General features: G+C 39.1%; 1 pseudogene; it reads right to left on the bottom strand.

The window, feature by feature from the left end:
• Positions 1-8,311: 8,311 nt before the first annotated feature.
• Positions 8,312-8,546, bottom strand: LOC142873101 (uncharacterized; annotated as a pseudogene).
• Positions 8,547-12,503: the final 3,957 nt, after the last annotated feature.

Here is a 12,503-nt window from a genome sequence, read left to right on the forward strand (position 1 = left end):
CACTATAAAGCTTGCTCCCTGGCCTTCCCCTGCGTCTCTGACAAACACAGGCGATGATGGCTGACTCCCTTACTATAGCAAGTGCTGGAGACAGCGTCTCAGCTTATTCTCATTTGAGTGGTTTTGATTTATTTCTATACTCCCAAACATACACTTAATAGAAAAACTGGCAAATAATTTGTTTTTGCTTTTCTTAGCATTTTTTAAATTTCAGCATATTATGGGGGCACAAATGTTTAGATTACATATAATGCCTTGGCCCCACCTGAGTCAGAGCTTCAAGTGTGTCCATCCCCTAGATGGTGCACACAGCACCCATTAGATGTGAATATACCCATCCCCTCTTCCCCCTGCCACCTGCCCAACACCTAGTGAATGTTATTACTATATGTGTACTTATAGTAATCAGTTAATACCAATTTGATGGTTAGTACATGTGGTGCTTGTTTGTCCATTCATGCGATACTTCACTTAGTAGAATGGGCTCCAGCTCTATCCAGGATAATACAAGAAGTGTTAGATCACCATTGTTTTTTGTGGCTAAGTAGAACTCCATGGTATACATATACCATATTTTATTAATCCATTCATGCATTGATGGGCACTTGGGTTGTTTCTACATCTTTGCAATTATGAATTGTGTGGCTATAAACATTCTAGTGCAGATGTCTTTTTTATAGAATGTCTTTTGTTCCTTTGGGTAGATAGATGCCCAGTAATGGGATTGCTGGATCAAATGGTATTTCTACTTGTAGCTCTTTGAGGTATCTCCATATTAATTTCCACAGAGGTTCCACTAGTTTACAGTCCCACCAGCAGTATAGGAGTGTTCCTATCTCTCTGCATCCAAGCCAACATTTATTGTTTTGGGACTTTTTGATAAAGGCCATTCTCACTGGAGTTAAGTGATATCTCATTGTGGTTTTGATTTGCATTTCCCTGATGATTAGAGATGTTGAGCATTTTTCCATGTCTCTTGGCCATCATTCTGTCTTTGAATATACCATTAAAAACAACAAAAAAAGAAGAAATCAGAAAGGGTTAAAAATGTATAACCTCACTACTATTCAGATAAATGCAAAACAAATTTATCTATCAGGTTCACAAGGATTTAAATTAATGATAATGACTATATGGAAAGAAGGTCATTGTGGGTGAGTTTCTTTTATATGTATATTGAGGGGGATACTTTGGTAACAGGAGAAGTTATCTATATATCAATATGGAGAATCAGCAGGATTGGAATTTATAAATGAATATGATGCAGCCATGAAACAACACCCATAAAATATTTACTATTGAATAATTTTTTTTGAAGCCCATACAATGCATTTTCCCTTCCTGGCAACATATACCTCCTGCCCCCTTGCCAAGCAGTTTGTTTGACATTAAGACTTGGCAGAGAGTGGGAAAGGGGAGGATGAAAAGGGCCTGGAACAAAAAAGCTATAGTTCAGCTTTGAGGATTGTAAAGGCCCTATCAAGATAATCATAGGAGCAGGGCTTTTAGGAAAGAAAAATAATGTTTTCTAGAAAATTCCCAAACTGAGTTTTCACAAATCAGGAATCAATCTTTGAAGCAGGAAAGAATGGAAGTTATGCTAGTTGGGATATTCGTATCATACAAGTACAAAAACCCTTCTGGAGCTAGGAATGATACAAGCTCGGAAAGAGAGAGGAGGGGAAATTAATCTCATATTAGTGTAGGCTTGATGCCTTGGTTCTGGTGTCCTATTAGATCTCTGGGATTCCCTGAGAGAGGTGTGGGAATCCCAGAGCTCAGGGGACTTATAGCCTGCTTCCCACGTGAGATTCTGGCTGACGACCCAGCAAAGTGACCCATGGCTATACAGGGTGGGCACAGCAGAAATGCCAGCATGGGAGACTGAGGTAGACAGAGGGTCTGAGACAGGGTCCCATGATTGCCCTATCCTGGGCATGGTGTGGAAGGGAACCAGACATTCCAGTGTACCCAGTTTGGTAGGGTGGGGTTGGGGTGTGGGGTGCATAGCAGGGCTGACAATTGAGAGCCAGTGAACCCGTGAGGCTGCCACCATAGTACAAGGCAATGAGTGGCCACAGTGAGGTGCAATAAGACTTGGCAACAGAGGTGACAAGATAGTAAAATAACAGTTTAGAGACAAGACCCAGGTCTAAAGTTCTACAGTTACCTGCAACTCTACTTGAAAGCATACTTCTACCTCTCCAGAATCCAAGCTGTAATGGGACAGGAGTTCTCAGTTAGAGGGATTAGGGGCATAAAAAGTTCACAGGGATGTAGATGGGCAGGATCCTAATGGGGAGAACCTGGAAGAAAAATCGCACTGAGGCAGGAATGGATTTAGAATTGATGAATAGGATCTGAAACCAGTGGGTGGGTATGGCTCAATTTTATGGAGAAGTGGGCGTGTGGTAACAGGGTGAGCCTCCCAAATCTGAAACCTGAAATGCTCCAAAATCCAAAAATTTTTGAATGCTAACATCACGATCAAAGGAAATGCTCACTGGAGCATTTTTGGATTTGGATTTTCACATTAGGGGTACTCAATTGGTATTATGTAAATTTTCCAAAACCTGAAGTACTCCTGGTCCCAAACATTCCTGATGAGGGATACTCAGCCTTGTATATGAATGTTTAGGCATAACTGAAAGACAAGGTATCAAATCACTGATACTTTCAAGGTTGATTGGCTCCTGACATAGAAATATCTGGGTCACCTGGAGAGATACCTTGGGACCTGTCACGGGGTGGAATGATAGTTGCTGGAGTCCCAGATGAGAGTCAGACATTCCAAGGTTAAGCACGGTTCCCTGCTGTTGCAAACCTCCTCTCTCAGATAATCTTGCAAACTCAAAAAGGTGGGGGATAGAGAAAATAAGAAGCATTTTGTCTTCTTTTCTTTCTAAATTAAATTTGATGATTAAAGTGTCTGTAGGCAGCAATTTAGCCCTGGGGAAAGTGCCCATTGAAAAGTGTGTTGAATAGCCGACCTCAAATCTCATTACATGAGTAATGGTCTAACAAAGCCTGCGTATTCTTTGCCACCCACTTTAGTTTGCACAAAGGAAATAACCCCTTAGGCAAGAAGAGGAGTCTAGAGCAAATTCTGTTTGTCTACAGATGCCTTATTGTTCCTTTTCCAAATATAGCACCGAAAAGGTAGTTCGTGATGTAGGAAATTCATTTGGTTGCTGCTATAAGCTAGGAAATTAGTGTGGAAAAAATTGTCATAGACACATAAAGAGGCCTATATTTTACCTCGACAGTGCTCTTTGAAGTAGAAAGTGGATTTAGATGCTAAGTTGGGATAAGACTCCATTTATATATACTAATTATGTGAAGTAGCTTAAACTTTTCATTATTAATAGATTTTTCTTTTGTGAATAGTAAGGTATCGTAACAGAGGGAATGGCCTGAAAAAGTGGGCACGGGGGTCCCAAAGGGGAAGACACCTGTCCATACTGAATCTTGCTTCAAAGCGAGCCCTTGTGAGGAGGAGGCAGCACTGTATCAAGTTGGGGGAGGTCTCAGGCAGTGAGTTCTGTGTCCTGGTGAAGCAAGCAGGAGCCTAGAGTGGAGGGGAAAACTTGGAGGGGAATTGCACATTTTAGAGTCAGGCATGTGATAGTGCAAAATGATACGGTTTGGACGTTTGGCCCGTCCAAATCTCATGTTGAAATTACATCCCCAGCGTTGGGGGTGGGGCTGAGTGTTTGGGTCATGACATGGGGGCGGATCCTTCATGAATGGCTCGTGCCCTCCCGTGGTGACAGTGAATGAGTCGTCTCTTTGTTAGTCCACAGGAGAGCTGTTTGCAACACCTCGAGCAAAATAATTTTGTGATGAAAGAATTCATAGCAACCAAGAGTCAAGAGAGTGATCACTGACCAATTATGAAAAATGTGACCAAACAGTACATGGTACTAGCAGAAACTGAGTCTGAAATCAACTAAAAGTCTCTAAAGAAGTATCCCCTTGCTGCTAAACTTGATACAAGCTAACTAAAAAAGAAAAAATAAATAAAAGAACAACTTACTCTTGAAGAGTTTTACCTGAAATTTCAGAATGCTGCAATTTTTGTGGCCTCTTTGAAGAATAAATTTTAAATATAATAGTTGAATAAATAGTTTGCATATAAAAAAAGAGTCTGGCACCACCTCCTCCTTCTCTTGTTCTTTCTCACCATGTGTCACACCTGCTCCTCCTTTGCCTTCTGCCCTGGTTGGAAGTTCTCAGAAGCTCTCACCAGAAGCAGATGTTGGCGCAATGCTTCTTGTACAGTTTGCAAAGCGTGAGCCAGATGAAACCTTTTCTCTGTCTAAATTACCCAGTCTTAGGTATTCCTTTATAGCAATGCAAAACAGACTAACACAGCAACCAACTTGAGACAACTCCTCTAATTTACCAGATGTAACCCTGAAGCAAGAGGAATAACACTGCCACTTATTAAAGACTTGCCATGTTGTCCTAATATAATTTTTTCTCAACTTCTCCACTGACTTGTGAAAATGATGATCTCAGGCTCAGGAGCCCTGTTATCTGACAGAGTGTTTTTGAAAGGTATTAACAAAGAAGTAACATGGACAGATTGTTAACTATATGTGTTTTCCTTCCCAAACTAAAAAAAGTTGTTGAATTAGACTGTGTCTTGTTTATGTATAGAGTATGTTTATTAGTGCTGATATATTGATTAATTAATTAATGTATTTTGATTAATTATCATCTCCATTCACTCACCTAATCCTTTTGTGAACTTACTATTGTTTTAGGCCTGGAGATAAACCGTGCAAAGAAGATAAAGACATTTTTCCTTCATGAAGCTTACATTCTGGTAGGGGAGACAGCTTCTAAACAAATAAACAAAGAAATAAAAATCCAGCTAATACATGGTATGAAGAAAACAAAAGTAGAGTAAGTGGATAGAGACTATGCAGAAATGTGTGTAAGAAGAACCCTTATTTTCGATAGAGTTGTCAAGGAAGTCTTTTTGAAGAGGTGACATTTGAACAGAAATCTGAATGAGAAGGTAACAGCCATACGAATATCTAAGAAGAAAAGCAAATGCAAAGAGGGAACAGCAAGGGAAAAGCCCAAGAGATGAGAATGAGTTCAATGTGTTCAGGAAACATCAAGAAGACCAATGAAGTTGGAGCATAGTGAGAAAGGAAGAGAGTGGTATGCAATGAAGTCAGACAGCTATGCAAGGTCAGGTTTATGTAGATCTTTGCAGATCTTGGTAAGGAGTTGGGATTTAATTTTAAATTAAAGTACTGAAAAGCCATTGGTGATTCTTAAGCAGGTGGCTGATGTACCTGATTTATGTTTTTAAAAGGCCATTCTGGCTGTTGAGTGGCAAGTGGATAAATGGAAGAATGAATTAAATATTATTGTGTTACTCCGTTATGAGCAAAACCATCTTGTTTGTGTAAGGTACATTGAGAGTTCCAAGACACAGAAAGGAAAATGTCCCTTTCAGCCATATCTCAGGAATCTCCTCTTGATCTAGAAAGACTGAATTAATGAATTAATCTCTTTGAAGGGAAATGTTCCTTTGAGAGGTTATTCCTGTTGGATGAGGTCCCATGCTGTTGGCAAGAGTTTATAAAACACCTTTCTTTCTAACCATCTCAGACATGGTAACCCTGGAGATTCAGGTACTGCATCTTAATTGTTGTCATCATAAACAGTTGTGTCTGGTTGCTGGGAGGGCCAGATACATGCGTCTGTATTCCCTACCTATGGCAACTGGAACATCATTTTCTATTATGTTCTGTTTTGTTCTGACAGACAATTGATTAATTAGCACAATCAGCATCTCTCCTTGAAAACGGCCATGGATCAGTGTGTCCCCCTCCATCATGTAATTGAATCAGGGCCCACACACCTGTTTCCACTTCCTTTAAACAAACACCTGCCCAATAACTAACACAAAGCAATATTAAATCTCAACCTGCCTTGTGCATAAACACATCTTTCAACCTGACCTAATCAATGATGAAAGCTAGGAAAATGTAGGTTTCAGAGAAGACTGCCGGGTGATACTTACCTGCCATCAGGTAAGCTCTGCAGCTCTGACCCAATCCAAGGCTGCGTGACAGAGCTGGTCATGGCCGTATTGTACCATGATGCAAGGTTTGGTGGCTGGAGTCAGACCAACCTAGGACCATACCTGGTTTTCTAGTGTGTGACACTGAGCAATTCACTTAACCCCTTAACCCCCAATTCACTTAAGTCCTTGTTTTCTCATCTTTAAAATGGGGACAAAAATATTTCCTCAAGTGTTTGTTGTTCTTAACAATCTTCATTAAAAAATGAACAGAACCTTAAAGAACTGTGAGACTATATCAAAAGTTCTTATATTAGTCCTGGACACAGAGGAGAAAGAAATTTACGCAGAAATATATTTGAATAAATATTGAAATTTCCCCAAATATGGTAAGTAAATCATGCATATAAAGAGCTCCATACAGTATTTAGCACATGGTAAGCAAGTGTTAGCATTTTTTACTATAATAAGAGAATATTAAGAACAATTGGGTTGGTAAATTTCAGTTCTGGTTAAGAGGGAGAAAGTACATGTTACTCTATCTTTTTCACTAATTACAGCTAACAGTCCTGAGCAGAATATATGGAGCAACTATCTGAGGATGCTGAAAAGCAAATAATAGCAGGTCAACTGAGGAAAAGAATAAAACGCTCAATGGAAATGAGTTCCTGATTTTCCCCCCTCCCATATGTCCTGGCATAGATTCTAGAGAAGCCCAAATCCTAAAGCTGTGAAAAAGGTGCTAACAGAGAGTTTCTAGAAAAACTCTGTCTCTTGGGTGAAAGGAGTGGGGAAGGAGCCCCTGGGAAGCAGAAATCTTTTACTTCTCCCAGCCCCACTGCAGATATGTCTCATAACAAAGTAGCTTTCCCAGGTGTAGCAATAGCAGCAACAGTGGATGTGGACTCAGAGGTGGCAGCTAGAGCAGCAGAGACTGGCGATTCTTTCCTCTTGCCACTTTGCCCTAAGGTAGACTCAGTTGCAGGAAGTTAATGACAGTGCAGGGAAGCTAATGCATAGGTTTCTAGCCAGAGCTGGGAAAAGGAGCCCATGAAAGTCAGAGAGCTTGGAAGATCCATAGATAAGAGGTAACTGGAGGAAAGAATCTTTTAAGTCTGTGTATAATATTAATATCTTATGCTCAGCACTTAGCTGTCTATACATAGTGATCAGAAGTAAGATAGTAAAGGCTTTGAAAACGTAACTACAGTGTAGACCATCACCCAGGTCCCAGACTGACTCCTGAGTGGTGCATGCACAGGGTAAGACAGATAATAGAGAAATGCTGTGAAAAATAAACTGACTCTGGAACCACAGTGTGCAGGTGAGTCAAGACTATGGTCTGAACCTAACTGAGTTGATTGCTCATTAATATAAAACAAGCATACAAAAATCAACATTCTCCAGAAAATTTTTAACAAAACCTAGAGTCTCATAGCATAAAATCAAAATGTCTAGGATATAATCTAAAATTACTCAACATACAAAGAGCCAGGAAAATCTTAACATTTTTCAAGGGAAAAAACAATCAACAGATGCAAACTTCAAGATGACTCAGGTATAGGAAATATCATAAAGTCTTTAAAGCACCTTTCACAATGATGACCCATGAAGTAAGGGTGAATGCTCTGAATGGAAAGATAGGCATTATGAACAAAGAAATAGAAGGTATATCAAAGAACCAAATAGAAATTTTAGAATTGAAAGATACAATAAGAGAAATAAAAAGTCCACTGGAGGACTTCAAAATGAAGGTGAGAAAGGAAAGAGTCAATGAACTTGAAGTTAGGTCAATAAAAATTATTTAATATGGAAAACACAGAGGGGGGAAAAAGTTTGATAGAAGATGAACAGGGTCTCAAAATATCAATATCAAAATTCTTATATCAATTTTCTTGCAGTCCTGATGGAAAGGAGAAAGAATTTTGTGCAGAAATATCATTGAAGAAATAATGGTTGAAAATTTCCCAACTTTGGAAAAGGATATATATTTAGCAGATGGAAGAAGTTCAGGAAATTTGAAAGAGGATAAACTCAAAGCGAACCATGTTCTGACTCATCATAATCAAAGAGCAGAAAATAATACAAAACAAAAATTTTACAAAAGGCCAGAGAAAAATAGGATTTTTATATATAAGGGATCAATGATTTGAAAGATCACAGATTTCATTAGAAACCATGGAAACCAAAAGCAGTGTAATAACATTTTTAAAGCATTGAAAGAAAAGAACTCTCAACCCAGATTTTCTTTTTTTTTTTTGAGAAAACACTTAGACCCTGTCCTCTGCCTCTTGTTTTACCAAATAGGGACACAAAACCAAATAGGGACAGAAGAATAATTATCAATAGCAAATGGCAGATGCAGCAAAGCAACACCAAGAGCTGGCTTCACACTCAGGAGAGAATGTTGTGCTTCCTCTCGTGGTTTTTGGTGCTCTACATGCTCAGAAAAACTTCTCTAGTAAAGAACTACAGAAATAATCTCTGAAACTATAGTCTTAACCCAAATTTTCATACCAAGTGAAAATACCATTCAGGCTTTAATCCTGGGGACCAGGTGTGGAAATATAAAATGTATTTTTTCACCATATTATCCTACCATCAGATATGGTGTTAAGTGATACAAGAAAAACAATTTAGCCTCTTCTTTCAAGAAACTTACTCTGACAACCAGGCTAAGTTGGAAATGTGAGCAATTAAATGCCACGTAGACTTTTGTGTTAAGGTAGGAGTCCATACAGGGTACCCTAAAGGCACAAGGGAGGGAGTAGTTCTTACTCTACTAAGGTAAAAAGATATCATTTCAAGAGGAGGTAGTGTTTGATTTGAGTCTTCAAAGGTGTATCCCAATGGTTGCAAGTGGTCGTATAGTAAATAAAGTAGGCACTCTAGTATCAGGAAGAAACATGAACACAATTTGCAATGATTTCTTGGCACATTTGTACAACTTTAAGTTGTTTGGTTATTGTGACACATATGTATTTTTTTTTTTTTGCCCTCCAACTCAACTTCCAACTGCCAATCCCTATAATGCATTGATGGAGTGCCAGATCCAGCTTTCCTGCACACAGAGCAATTTGATTGCACTTGGAAATAAGTACTACTGGAGCAGCTCTAAACTGGTGACTAACAAGAGTTGAATACATACTCCAGCTCTGACACCCCTTGGACAGGATATTCTGAAGCCTGATCTCCACTCAGCCTCAGACTTCTGCAGTGGAATTAAGCTCTGGTTTCCCCCTGTTGTAACTTGCTTCATAATGTGTACATTTCTCGTTTTCATCCCTTCCCTCTCCTGCATCCCCCCTACCTTATGCGTGTTTTGGGGATCACTTCTCAAATAAAGGACTTGAATTTGTATCCTTATTTCAGGGTCTGCTTCTGAGAAAATTCAAACTAAAACAGTGTTACAGGCTAGGTTTCCAAGGAAGCAGATTCTGAGATGGAGATTTGGAGTTTATTAGGGAATGCTCTTTGATTAATATCTGTGAGAGAAGAGAAGAAAGCAGGATTGGGCACACGGAGAAATTTGACTGTAGTCACAAGAAAGATCTCTGGTGACTCCAGGGGGAGCTCTGAAGCTGGGATGACTCTTAAAAAGTGTCCCCAGTTGAGATGGAGGTATGGGCTACAAACCCCTATAATTGCCAGTCACTGGCTGCAGGTTACCCTGAGAAAGGAGACATGACCTTGAGCAAAGCAGTTCTCCAGGTGAGGGTAATTTCTAGCAGCAGCAGGAATAGGTTCTGAATTCTAAGTAGAAGATTGGGGTGGCAGAGCTGTTATGATCAGCATACTCTGAAGAGGAATTTGGATGGGATAAAGCCAGATAGAGGTGGGGTGGTGGAACTCTGTAGGACAACAAAAAGAGTCTAGACTGTATTTTGCATGTAATAAGAATCCATTGAAGACTTTTAAATTAGAGAATAGCACAGTCAGAGTTTTTTGGTTGTTCTGGTGTAAGTATGGATTAGTGGGATAAACATTTGAGAAATGAAGTCACTTAGAGGAATTTTGCAATTGTCCATGGTAGAGACGAAAGGGGCAGAACCAAGGTAGTAGCAGAAGGAATGGGAAGTGAATTGAGGGTTCTACATAATTTGCAGAATCCTTTGTGGAAGGATTCAAGGATGACTCATAGGACTCTGGATAAAGTAACGGTAGCATTTTAGGGGATGTACAGATTTACAGGACAAAACCAAACACGCGTACATGTGTAAAGTCACACAGAGTGACACATGTATAGACGGTATACACAGACACATACATGCATACTTTCAGATATCACAGACATACACACTCAGACACAAAGACACTGTGAGTTCATAATTGGCCAAGATTCCAGAAACTTATTGGAAGTGGACTATATACGCAGGGTGGGAACAAATACAGACTATTGAGTTGTGTTGTTTCTTTTTTTCAGGTACCTAACTTCTTGGTGGGACACGCAGGTAGAGGTGATTCTGTCTGTGGAGAGTAGTCTTCCAGATCTGAAAATCAGCCAAATTTTTGCTACATTTCAAATTTTTTCCTACTCAGGGCTAATCTCATCACTTTTGAATAACCTTTACTAAAATCTCTGCATGTTCATTTAAAGAAATTTTAGCAGATATTGGGCTCCTCTGGTCCTTACTAAAAATCAGCATCAGTAAGGCCACCTGGACATCAACTCTATTTATTTACCGGGTAAATAAACAGAGTTGATGTCCAGGTGTCCTTGAACAATATGACATTTCCAGCTCCCCAGGGTTCTGGAAGGACTGGTACCCTACAAAAACAAAGGGTATAGTTGGTCTCTTTACCTGATACAGGTAACATAGGCCACATAGATCTGGCTTAAAGAGGGAAATGATGACTCTGATAGCCAGCTGGAAGGGAGAACAGAGGTCTGTGTATGATACATGAATATGTGAGCTATCTGCATTTGGAGAATAAAAGGAGGAAATAGGATTACTCAGGAGAAATTAGAAAAGAATAGATTCAAGGAGGGAACCTTTGGGACTATCAACATGTAGGAAGTATTATAGTCAGAGGGAAAGGAATTAATGGAATAAATGAAGATGGATGCAAGTGAGAGGGAAGAGAAGATCTGAAGATAGTGCTGTAACACGGACAAAAGGGGAAACCATCTAAGAAGCGTATAGTCAACAGTCTCAAATTCTGCAAATGGGACTAATAACATTAAGTAGGAATACTTGGCATGATTTCCAACCAGGCCCTTTTGGGAGCTGTCATTTTATCCAGTCTCCAAAACAATCCTATGAGGTGGGTACTAGCACAATCAAGTTTTTTATTTTTGTTTTGTGGGTTTTTTAAAAAAATGTTTTATATAGTTGAAAAATCATAAAAAGATCCTATAAGATAGATATTAGCACAATCAGGTTTTGATTTTTCTTTTCTTTTCTTTTTTACATAGGTGGAGAACTATAGATTCAGAGTGATTGGGTAGTTTACCCAAGTTAGTACAATTTTTAAGACATGAGGTTGGACTTTCTGTACCAAGCTTTTAAACACTGTGCTACATTGTTGTACATGAATCAAATAAAGATAGAAGCAATTTGATTGGTTTTACAGTTAGGAGGTCACTGGTCAATTTTCCAGATCAGTTTTGGTGGAATGGCAGAGGTAGAAGAGAAGCTGTATTAGGTTGATGAGTAAATGGGAAATAAAGAAATGATGAACAGATATGCTATTATTCCAGGCCTTTCGCTGCGAAGGAAGATGGGAATAGAAAGCATCATTTCCAGGTGTCAGGTCAAGATCTACACTTCTCGTTTAGCTTACTAAAAGGGGCACCTCATGTCAAGGGGCACCCATTATATCTTTTATTGTCTAAAGTTCTGACTTGTACTAGGAAGAAGTAAGAGAAATAACAGGATTCTCAAATCTTTAGATTTTCTTCCAAAGACTTTCCCTCCCTGTGTGGTCAATAACTCTCTCGGATGAATCAACAGGAGGAGGTAGCAGTCCATAGGTTTGCCATGTTTTAGCAGTTTCTTCATTATATCCTGGGTATAATAGCATAGCGTGTCCTAGGAAGAAACACACCTTCTCATGGACATTGTTTTACATGTATAACATATGCTGGCCTGTTGGGATGCTCTAAATAGCCACAGGACTCCTGTATTCATTAATGTGATTCTGAATGTGGAAAATGGGTTGATACAGACTTATTGACAATCACATACCTCTCTTGTAGTACCGAATTTTATTTCTTCCTTTTCTTGCTATTATCTTTTCTTGAGCTTATCTACACTCTCTCTTCAACACATCTAATTCCTTTGCAGCCAGGTACTTCATCACATTTCTTTTTATCACCAACATCATTTCTAAGTGTTTTGTTTGTAATTGGAACACAATATGTATTTGTTGCTTGATTGGCTTTCTAATGATATTACTGCTGGTTATTTTCCCTGGATATGTATTTTCATATTTTAACAAATGTGTATATACTTAT

This window comes from Microcebus murinus, chromosome 9 (genome assembly GCF_040939455.1).
Source record: "Microcebus murinus isolate Inina chromosome 9, M.murinus_Inina_mat1.0, whole genome shotgun sequence".
Lineage (NCBI taxonomy): Eukaryota > Metazoa > Chordata > Mammalia > Primates > Cheirogaleidae > Microcebus > Microcebus murinus.